Source organism: Somniosus microcephalus, unplaced genomic scaffold (genome assembly GCF_052327205.1).
Source record: "Somniosus microcephalus isolate GS21.2 unplaced genomic scaffold, FLI_Smic_1.0 unresolved_chr8, whole genome shotgun sequence".
NCBI classification, from domain to species: Eukaryota; Metazoa; Chordata; class Chondrichthyes; order Squaliformes; family Somniosidae; genus Somniosus; species Somniosus microcephalus.
In genome coordinates, this window is record NW_028225186.1 from 1,333,633 (window position 1) to 1,342,008 (window position 8,376).

General features: G+C 45.3%; 2 non-coding genes across 2 annotated transcripts; one reads left to right on the forward strand and one right to left on the reverse strand.

Moving 5' to 3' along the window:
* Window positions 1-2,351: 2,351 nt before the first annotated feature.
* On the forward strand, window positions 2,352-2,435 carry trnat-ugu (transfer RNA threonine (anticodon UGU)). Its single transcript has one exon. It is a non-coding gene; the product is annotated as a tRNA-Thr (tRNA).
* Window positions 2,436-2,754: 319 nt separating this feature from the next.
* Window positions 2,755-2,844, reverse strand: trnaq-uug (transfer RNA glutamine (anticodon UUG)). Its single transcript is given in 2 exon segments — window positions 2,755-2,790; window positions 2,807-2,844. It is a non-coding gene; the product is annotated as a tRNA-Gln (tRNA).
* Window positions 2,845-8,376: the final 5,532 nt, after the last annotated feature.

The window sequence follows — 8,376 nt, forward strand, 5'->3', positions numbered from 1 at the left end:
CCCACACCAGCCCCCCCCCACCCCCCACACCAGCCCCCCCACCCCACCCCCCATCCCTTGCCCCAGCGGAAAACGTTTCCCTCTGTCTAATCTATCAATTACCTTCAATATCCTAAATATCAGGGTCTGCCCACATGGCAGAGGGTGAGACAGGTAAACGGCCAAAGGATCCAAGGAATGTGGCAAGTTGGAAGCAAAGGGTAGTGGTCGATGGGTGTTTTTTGACTGGAAGGCTGTTCAGTGGGATTCGGGAGGGCTCAGTACTAGGTCCCGTGCTTTTTGTGTTATATATCACTGATTTAGAATTCAATGTAGGATTAAGAAGTTTGCCGATGTTATATAAATGTTGTCCGTGTGGTTTTTAGTGAGGAAGAAAGCTCCAGACTGCAGTACATTATCAATGAATTGGTCAGGTGGGCAGAAAAGTGGCAAATGGAATTCAATTCGTAGAAGTGAGAGGTAATCCATTAGGAGAGGGCTAACAGGACAAAGGAATACACAATAAATGGTAGGATATAGAGAAGCGTAAAAGAACAGAGGGACATTGGAGTGCATATCCACAGGTCCATGAAGGTAACAGTGCAGGTAGATAAGGTGGTTAAGGAGGCAATAGCAAAAGAGTGCGGATGCTGGAATCTGAAATAAAAACAAAAAGTATTGGAAATTATTTCAGGTTGCCTGCTGAATATTTCCAGCCTTTTCTGTTTTTATTTCAGATGAGCTGCTGAATTTTTACAGCAGTTTGTTTTTATTATTGGTTAAAAAGTCCTAGGGAATATTTTCCCTTGTTAGGCGGCAGGTGGTTAAGAAGGCAAATGGTATGTTGGCCTTCATAGCGAGAGGGTTTGAGTACAGGAACAATGTTGTATTGCTGCACTTGCACAGGGCCTTGGTGAGACCACATCTTGAGTATTATGTGCAGTTTTGGTCGCCTTATCTGAGGAAGGATGTTCTTGCCATGGAAGGAGTTCTGCAAAGATTCACCAGGCAGATAGCTGGGATGGCAGGAATGATGTATGAGGAGAGATTGGGTCGATTGGGCTTATACTCACTGGAGTTTAGAAGAATGAGATGGGATCTCATTGAATCGTATAAAATTCTGACAGGACTGGACAGACTAGATGCAGGAACGATGTTCCCGATGGTCGGTGAATCCAGAACCAGGGGTCACAGACTAAGGATAAGGGGTAAGCCATTTAGGACAGAGATGAGGAGGAATTTCTTCACCCAGAGAGTGGTGAACCTGTGGAATTCTCCAGCACAGAAGGCAGTAGAGGCCAATTCATTAAACATATTCAAGAAGGAGTTGGATATATTTCTTAAGGCTAAAGGGATCAACGGTTATGGGGAGAAAGCAGGGTCCGGGTACTGAATTTGGATGATCAGCCATGATCGGATTGAATGGTGGAGCAGGCTCGAGGGGCCGAACGGCCTACTCCTGCTCCTATCTTCTATGTTTCTATGTTTCTATTAGACAAGGCATAGAATTCAAGAACAGTGTGGTTATGTTTGAACAGTATAAATCACTAGTTAGGCCACAGCTAGAGTACTGCAGACAGTTTTGGTCACCACAGTACAGGAAAGATGTTATTGCCCTAGAGAGGGTACAGAGGAGATTTACTAGGATGTTGCCAGGACTGGAAAATTTTAGCTGTAAGTAAAGATTGGATAGGGTTGTGTTGTTATCTTTGGAGCAGAGGAGGTGGAGGGGAGACATAATTGAGGTGCATAAAATTCTGAGGGGCCCAGATACAGTGGATAGGAAGGACCTATTTCCCTTAGCAGAAATGTCAATGATCAGTGGCGTAGATTTAAAGTAACTGGTAAAATGATTAAAGAGGAGTTGACATAAACCATTTTCACACAGAGAGTGGAGCGGATCTGTAAGTCACTACCGATCACATGAATAGAAAGCACTATGGACATGTACTTGAAGTGCTGTAACCTACAGGGCTACAGACCCAGAGCTGGAAAGTGGGATCAGGCAAAATATCTCTTTTTCATCCGGCAAAGACACGATGGGCCGAATGGCCTCCTTCTCTGGCGTAAATTTCTGTATTTCTATGATCTCTGCCCTTAACCTTCAATATTCCAGGGAATACAAGCCTAGATTATGTGATCTCCGCTCCTAGCCTAACCCTTGGAGCCCTGGTAACACACTCGTGAATCTGCACCGCACTCCCTCCCAGGTCAATATATCCTTTCTAAGACGCAGTGCGCAGAACTGTACACAGTGGCCTAACCAGGCCTCTGTTCAGCTGTCACACAACTTCCTTCCATTTATATTGTGCAGGGCAGTTGTCTAATAGATTGCACAGGTCATTTCACTGTTGAAAGGTTGCATTTGCGAAGCTGCGATGGCCGAGTGGTTAAGGCGTTGAACTTGTAAATCCAATAGGGTTTTCCTGCGCAGTGTTGGAACCCTGCTCGCAGCGATTGTGCTGCAAATTCTTTATTTTATTTCATCCGTTCCCTGTGGAGATCACTGGCCCCGAAACTGATCAGAATTCCCTCCACTGCACGTTATGACACTGATTAACCCAAAGATGTTGTTCCAATTGGAAACACTAATTTGTCATCAATTAGAAATTGTGGATTTGTTTGAAACTATTTGCAAAGATCAGTGAGAAATTTACACATAAGACAGCACGTAAACATTCCATTTAATAAAGAACCCTGCAATGTTTGGAAGGAAAAGAGTGGAAACGCGGTTTGGTTTTCTAAAGTTGAACACGAATTAAAAAGTGTGTAAAACGACCACGGCAGGACTCGAACCTGCAATCTTCTGATGGCATCAGAATTTACACCAAAGTCAGAATGCCTTATCCATTAGGCCACGCGGCCAAATAAATGCAAAATAAACAAATCCTAATAATGAGTGATTAAACTCCGTCATTGTGTTCATTTCAATAACAACAGAGAATGCTGGAAACACTCAGCAGGTCAGGCGGCATCGAGTGAGGGAGAAACAGAGTTAACCTTTCAGGTTGAACCCTTCGTCAGAACTGGAAAAGGTTAGGGAAGAGGGATTTTTAAGCAGGGGTGGGTGGAGGCGAGGTAAGAACAAAGGGAATGTCTGTGATAGAATGTGAGGCAGGAGAGATTGACTTACAAAAGGGATGATGGTGCAAGGCAAAAGGAGAGGTAATAGGACAAGTTAACGATCAAAAGATGGCTCAAGATGAGGTGTGAAGGATTATGGCAGAAACAATAACAACTGTCATGTGAGGAAACGTGAGTACCATTTAATAAAAATAAAAGAAATACAGGGGCCAATTTATAGTCTGAAATTGTTGAACTCGATATTAAGTCCAGAAGGCTGTAAAGTGCCTAATAGAAAGATGAGGTGCTGTTCCTAGAGCTTACGTAGAGCTTCATTGGAACAGTGCAACAGGCCAAGGAAGGAGAGATCAGAGAGGGAGTGGAGCAGATAATTATAGTGACAGGCGACCGGAAGCTCGGGGTCACGCTTGCCGACTGTTCTGCAAAGCGGGCACCCAATCTGCATTTGGTGTCACAATGTAGATTCAGCGAATACAGTATACTAAATTGTAAGAAGTACAAGTAATCACTGATTCACCTGGAAGGAGTGTTTGGTGCCCTGGGCGATGGGAAGGAAGGAGTTAAAAGGGCAGGTGTTGCATCTCCTGCACTTGCATGGGATGGTGCTGGGCGAAGGAGAAGGGGTGTTGCGGTGATAGAGGGGTGGACCAGGCTGTCATGGAGAGAGCGGTCCCTTCGAAATGCTGAAAGGGGGGAGGGGAAGATGTGTTTGGTGGTGGGATCATGCTGGAGGTGGTGGAAATGGCGCAGGATAATCCGTTGAATGTGGAGGCGGGTGGGGTGATAGGTGAGGACAAGGGGGGAACCCTATCATGTTTCTGGGAGTGAGCAGAAGGGGTGAGAGCAGTAGTGCGGGAAATGGAATGGACTCGGTCGAGTGTCATGTCAACCATGGTAGAGGGGGATCCTCAGTTGAGGAAAATGGAAGACATACCGGAAGCACTGGTATGGAAGGTGGCATCATCAGAACAGATGCAATGGAGACAGAGAAACTGGGAGAAAGGAATAGAATGGAATGGGTAAATCCCCAGGGACTGATAATCTACATCCTAGTGTACTTAAGGAAGTGGCCCTAGAAATAGAAGATGCATTGCTGGTCATCTTCCAAAATTCGATAGACTCTGGAACAGTTCCCATGGATTGGAGGGTAGCTAATGTTACCCCACTATTCAAAAAAGGTGGTAGAGAGAAGACGGGGAATTATAGACCGGTAAGCCTGAGATCGGTAGTGGGGAAAATGCTATGTGCATGTGATGTTTTTGGACTTTCAGAAGGCTTTCGATAAGGTCCCACATAAGAGATTAGCGTGTAAAGTTAAGGCACATGGGATTGGGGGCAAGGTACTGACTTGGATAGATAACTGGTTGGCAGGCAGGAAGCAAAGAGTTGGAATAAACGGGTCTTTTTCCAAGTAGCAGGCAGTGACTAGTGGGGTACCGCAGGGATCGGTGCTAGGACCCCAGTTATTCACAATATATATTAATGAACTAGACGAGGGAACTTGATGTAACATCTCCAAGTTTGCAGATGACACAAAGCTGGGTGGGCATGTGAGGAGGATGCTGAGAAACTCCAGTATGATTTGGACAGGTTGGGTGATTGGGAAGAAGCATGTCCGATGCAGTATAATGTGGATAAAGGCGAGGTTGTCCAATTTGGTGGCAAAAACAGGAAGGCAGATTATTATCTGAACATCAATAGATTGGGAGAAGGTGAAGTGCAACTAGACCTGGTTGTCCTTGTGCACCAGCCGCTGAAGGTAAGCATGCAGGTGCAGCAGGTGGTTAAAAAGGCAAATAGTATGTTGGCCTTCGTAGCTAGAGGGTTCGTGTACAGGAACAAGGATGTTTTGCTGCATTTGTACAGGGCCTTGCTGAGACCACATCTTGAGCATTGTGTGCAGTTTTGGTCACCTTATCTGAGGAAGGATGTTTTTGCCATGGAGTGAGAGCAGTGAAGATTCACCAGACTGATACCTGGGATGGCAGGAATGATGTATGAGGAGAGATTTGGTCGATTGGTCTTATACTCGCTGGAGTTTAGAAGAATGAGAGGTGATCTCATTGATACTTATACAATACTAACAGGACTAGACAGACTAGATGCAGTAAGGATGTTCCCGATGGCCGGGGATTCCAGAACCAGGGATCACAATCTAAGGATAAGGGGAAAGCCATTTAGGACAGGGATGAGGAGGAATTTCTTCATCCAGAGAGTGGTGAACCTCTGGAAATCTCTACCACAGGAGACAGTGGAGGCAAATTCATTAAATATATTCAAGATGGAGTTAGATATATTTCTTAAGTAAAAGGGACCAAGGGATATGGGGAGAAGGCAGGGACAGGGTACTGAATTTGGATGATCAGCCATGATCTCATTGAATTTTGGAGCAGGCTCGAGGGGCCGAATGGCCTACTCCTGCTCCTATCTTCTATGTCTCTATGTTTCTATGTTTCTGTGAGTCCTTACAGCAAGCGCGTTGGGAGGACGTGTGGTCCAGGTAGCAGTGGGAGTCAGTGGGCATATTGTGGATGTTGGTCGATAGCCTATCCCCAGAAGTGGAGACAGAGAAGTCAAGGAAGGGAAGGGAAGAGTCGGATATGGACCATGTGAAGGTGAGGGAAGGGTGGAATTTGGAAGCAAAATGAAAGAAATTATCTTGTTCAGGGCGAGTGCAGGAAACAGCACCAATACAGTCATCGATGTACCGAAAAAAGAGGGACCTGAGTAGGACTGGAACAAATAATGTTCCACATATCCCACAAAAATGCAGGCATAGCTAGGGCCCATGCAGGTAACCATAGCAACACCTTTAATTTGGAGGAAGTGAGTAGAATCAAAGGAGAAGTTGTACAATGTGAGAACAAGTTCAGTCAGGCGGACGAGGGCGGTGGTGGATGGGGACTGGTGAGGCCTCTGTTCAAGGAAGAAGTGGAGCCGCTTAACGCCGTCCTGGTGGTGGATGGAGGTGTAGAGGGAATGGACATCCAGAGTGAAAAGGAGACATTTGGGGCCAGGAAACTGTAAACTGTTAAAATACGGAGGGTGTTGGAAAAGTCGCACATGTAGGTGGGAAGGGACTGGACAAGTCGAGAAAAAATAGAGTGAAGATAGGAAGAAATCAGTTCTGTGGAGCAAGAACAGGGTGCAACAATTGGTCAACCAGGGCTGTCCTGTTTGTGGATCTTGGGAAGGATGCAGAAGTGGGCAGTGCAGTGTTGAGGAACTGAGAGGTTGGCGGCCATGGGGGGAAGATTTCCAGAGGAGATGAGGTCAGTGACAGTCATGGAAACAATTGCTTGATGTTCAGTAGTGGGGTCAAGATCCAGGGGGAGGTGGGAGGAGCTGTCAGAGAGTTGCCGTTCAGCCTCCAAACAACAACAGCACCACCTTTGTCAGCAGGTTTAATGACACTGTTAGGGTTGGATCGGAGAGAACGGAGTGCTGCAAGTTCACTGGGAGTTAGGTTGGAGTGGGTGAGTGGAGCAGGGAACTGAAGATGGCCGATGTCATTTCAGTCTCATTCTTTGCACTCCAAACCAACAGAGAGAGTAGACAATGGTAATGCAGTAGATGTAATTTATCTGGATTTTCAGAAGGCCTTCGATAATGTACCCCATAATAGACTGATGAACAAGGTCAGAGAATTCAGAGTCAGGCGAGAAGTAGCGGACTGGAATGCTGGCTGGTTTAAGGAGAGAAGGCAGGTAGTCCGACTACCGGGTAGCTTATTCACAGTGGCAGAAGGTGGGTAGTGGTGTTCCACAAGTATCAGAGCTGGAGCCACTGCTGTTCGCAATTTGTATTAACGATTTAGACTTAGTAATCAGAACCACAATTTATAAATTTGCAGATGACACCAAATTGGGGGGGATAGTCAATACTGAGGAGGACTGCAACAAGTTACAGGAGGACATTAATAAACTTGTAGAATGGGCATAGCATTGGCAAATGAATTTGAACACAAATAAGTGTGACGTATTTCATTATGCTAGGAAGAATAGGGAGGGCACTTATTTCTTGGAGGGTGCGAGTCTACGTGGGGTAGAGGAACAAAGGGATCTCAGAGTACAAATACACAAATCACTGAAAGTTGTTACACAGGTTAACAAGGCCATATATAAAGCAAACCAAGCACTACGGTTAATTTCTAGAGCGATAGAATTGAAAAGTAGGGAAATTATGCTGAACCAGTAACAAACCTTGGTTAGACCAAGGCTGCAGAGAAGATTTACAAGGATGATACCAGAAATGTGAAGGTTTACATATCAGTAAAGGATTAACAGGCTGGGTCCCTTTTCTGTTGAAAAAAGAAGGCTGAGAAGTGAGCTAATCGAGATCTTTAAAATTATGAAAGGTTTTTACAGAGTGAATATAGAGAGAATGTTTCCACTTGTGGGGAAGAGCATAACTAGAGGCCATCGATATAAGATAGTCAGCAAGAAATCCATTCGGGAATTCAGCAGAAACTTCTTTACCCTGAGAGTGGTGAGAATGTGGAACTCACTACCACAGGGAGTGGTTGCGGTGAATAATATAGATGCATTTAAGGGGAGGCTAGGTAAGCAAATGAGGGAGAAGTGAATAGAGGGTTATGCTGATAGATTTAGATGAGGAAAGTCGGGAGGAGGCTCGAGTGAAGCATAAACGGCGGCATGGACTGATTGGACCGAACGGTCTGTTTCTGGCGGTATGTTAATAATGAGTGATTAAACCCCGGGATTGTATTTATTTCAGTTCTATTCTTTGCACTCCAAACCAAACAGCAGCTGTGAACCGTTCTCTGATTGAAATACGAGAAATCCCGATGGATCTGGAATTGTTCATTTAATGTTGGAAACGCTCCGCAGGTCAGAACTCAGGATTTCCAGCTTTGCTTCAAAGTATTGCAGGTCCCGTGTGAGTTTCCATCCAAACTTTTCAACAAATAACAAAATCAAGAAACTACCCTCTCTACCAAAAATCAAAGGGCCCGTACGGGGATCAAACCCACGACCTTGGTGTTATTAGCACCATGCTCTAACCAACTGAGCTAACCGGCCATGGGGTTTTGCTTATGTGTATAAGCTTATATTTTCGAGACTCTAGCTGACAATTTCCTGCATTAATCTTTCAGCATATAACCTGCAGTTGTCAATCATACACTATCCGATCGGCAAACACTGTACATATGTCACTGTGTGCCACACATGACAACAGCCAACACAAGTGCCAGGCAATGGCCAGCTCCAACAAGCGAAAGTCTAACCACCACCCCTTCACATTCAACAGCATGACCATCACCGAATCCGCCACCACCATTACCAACAACAA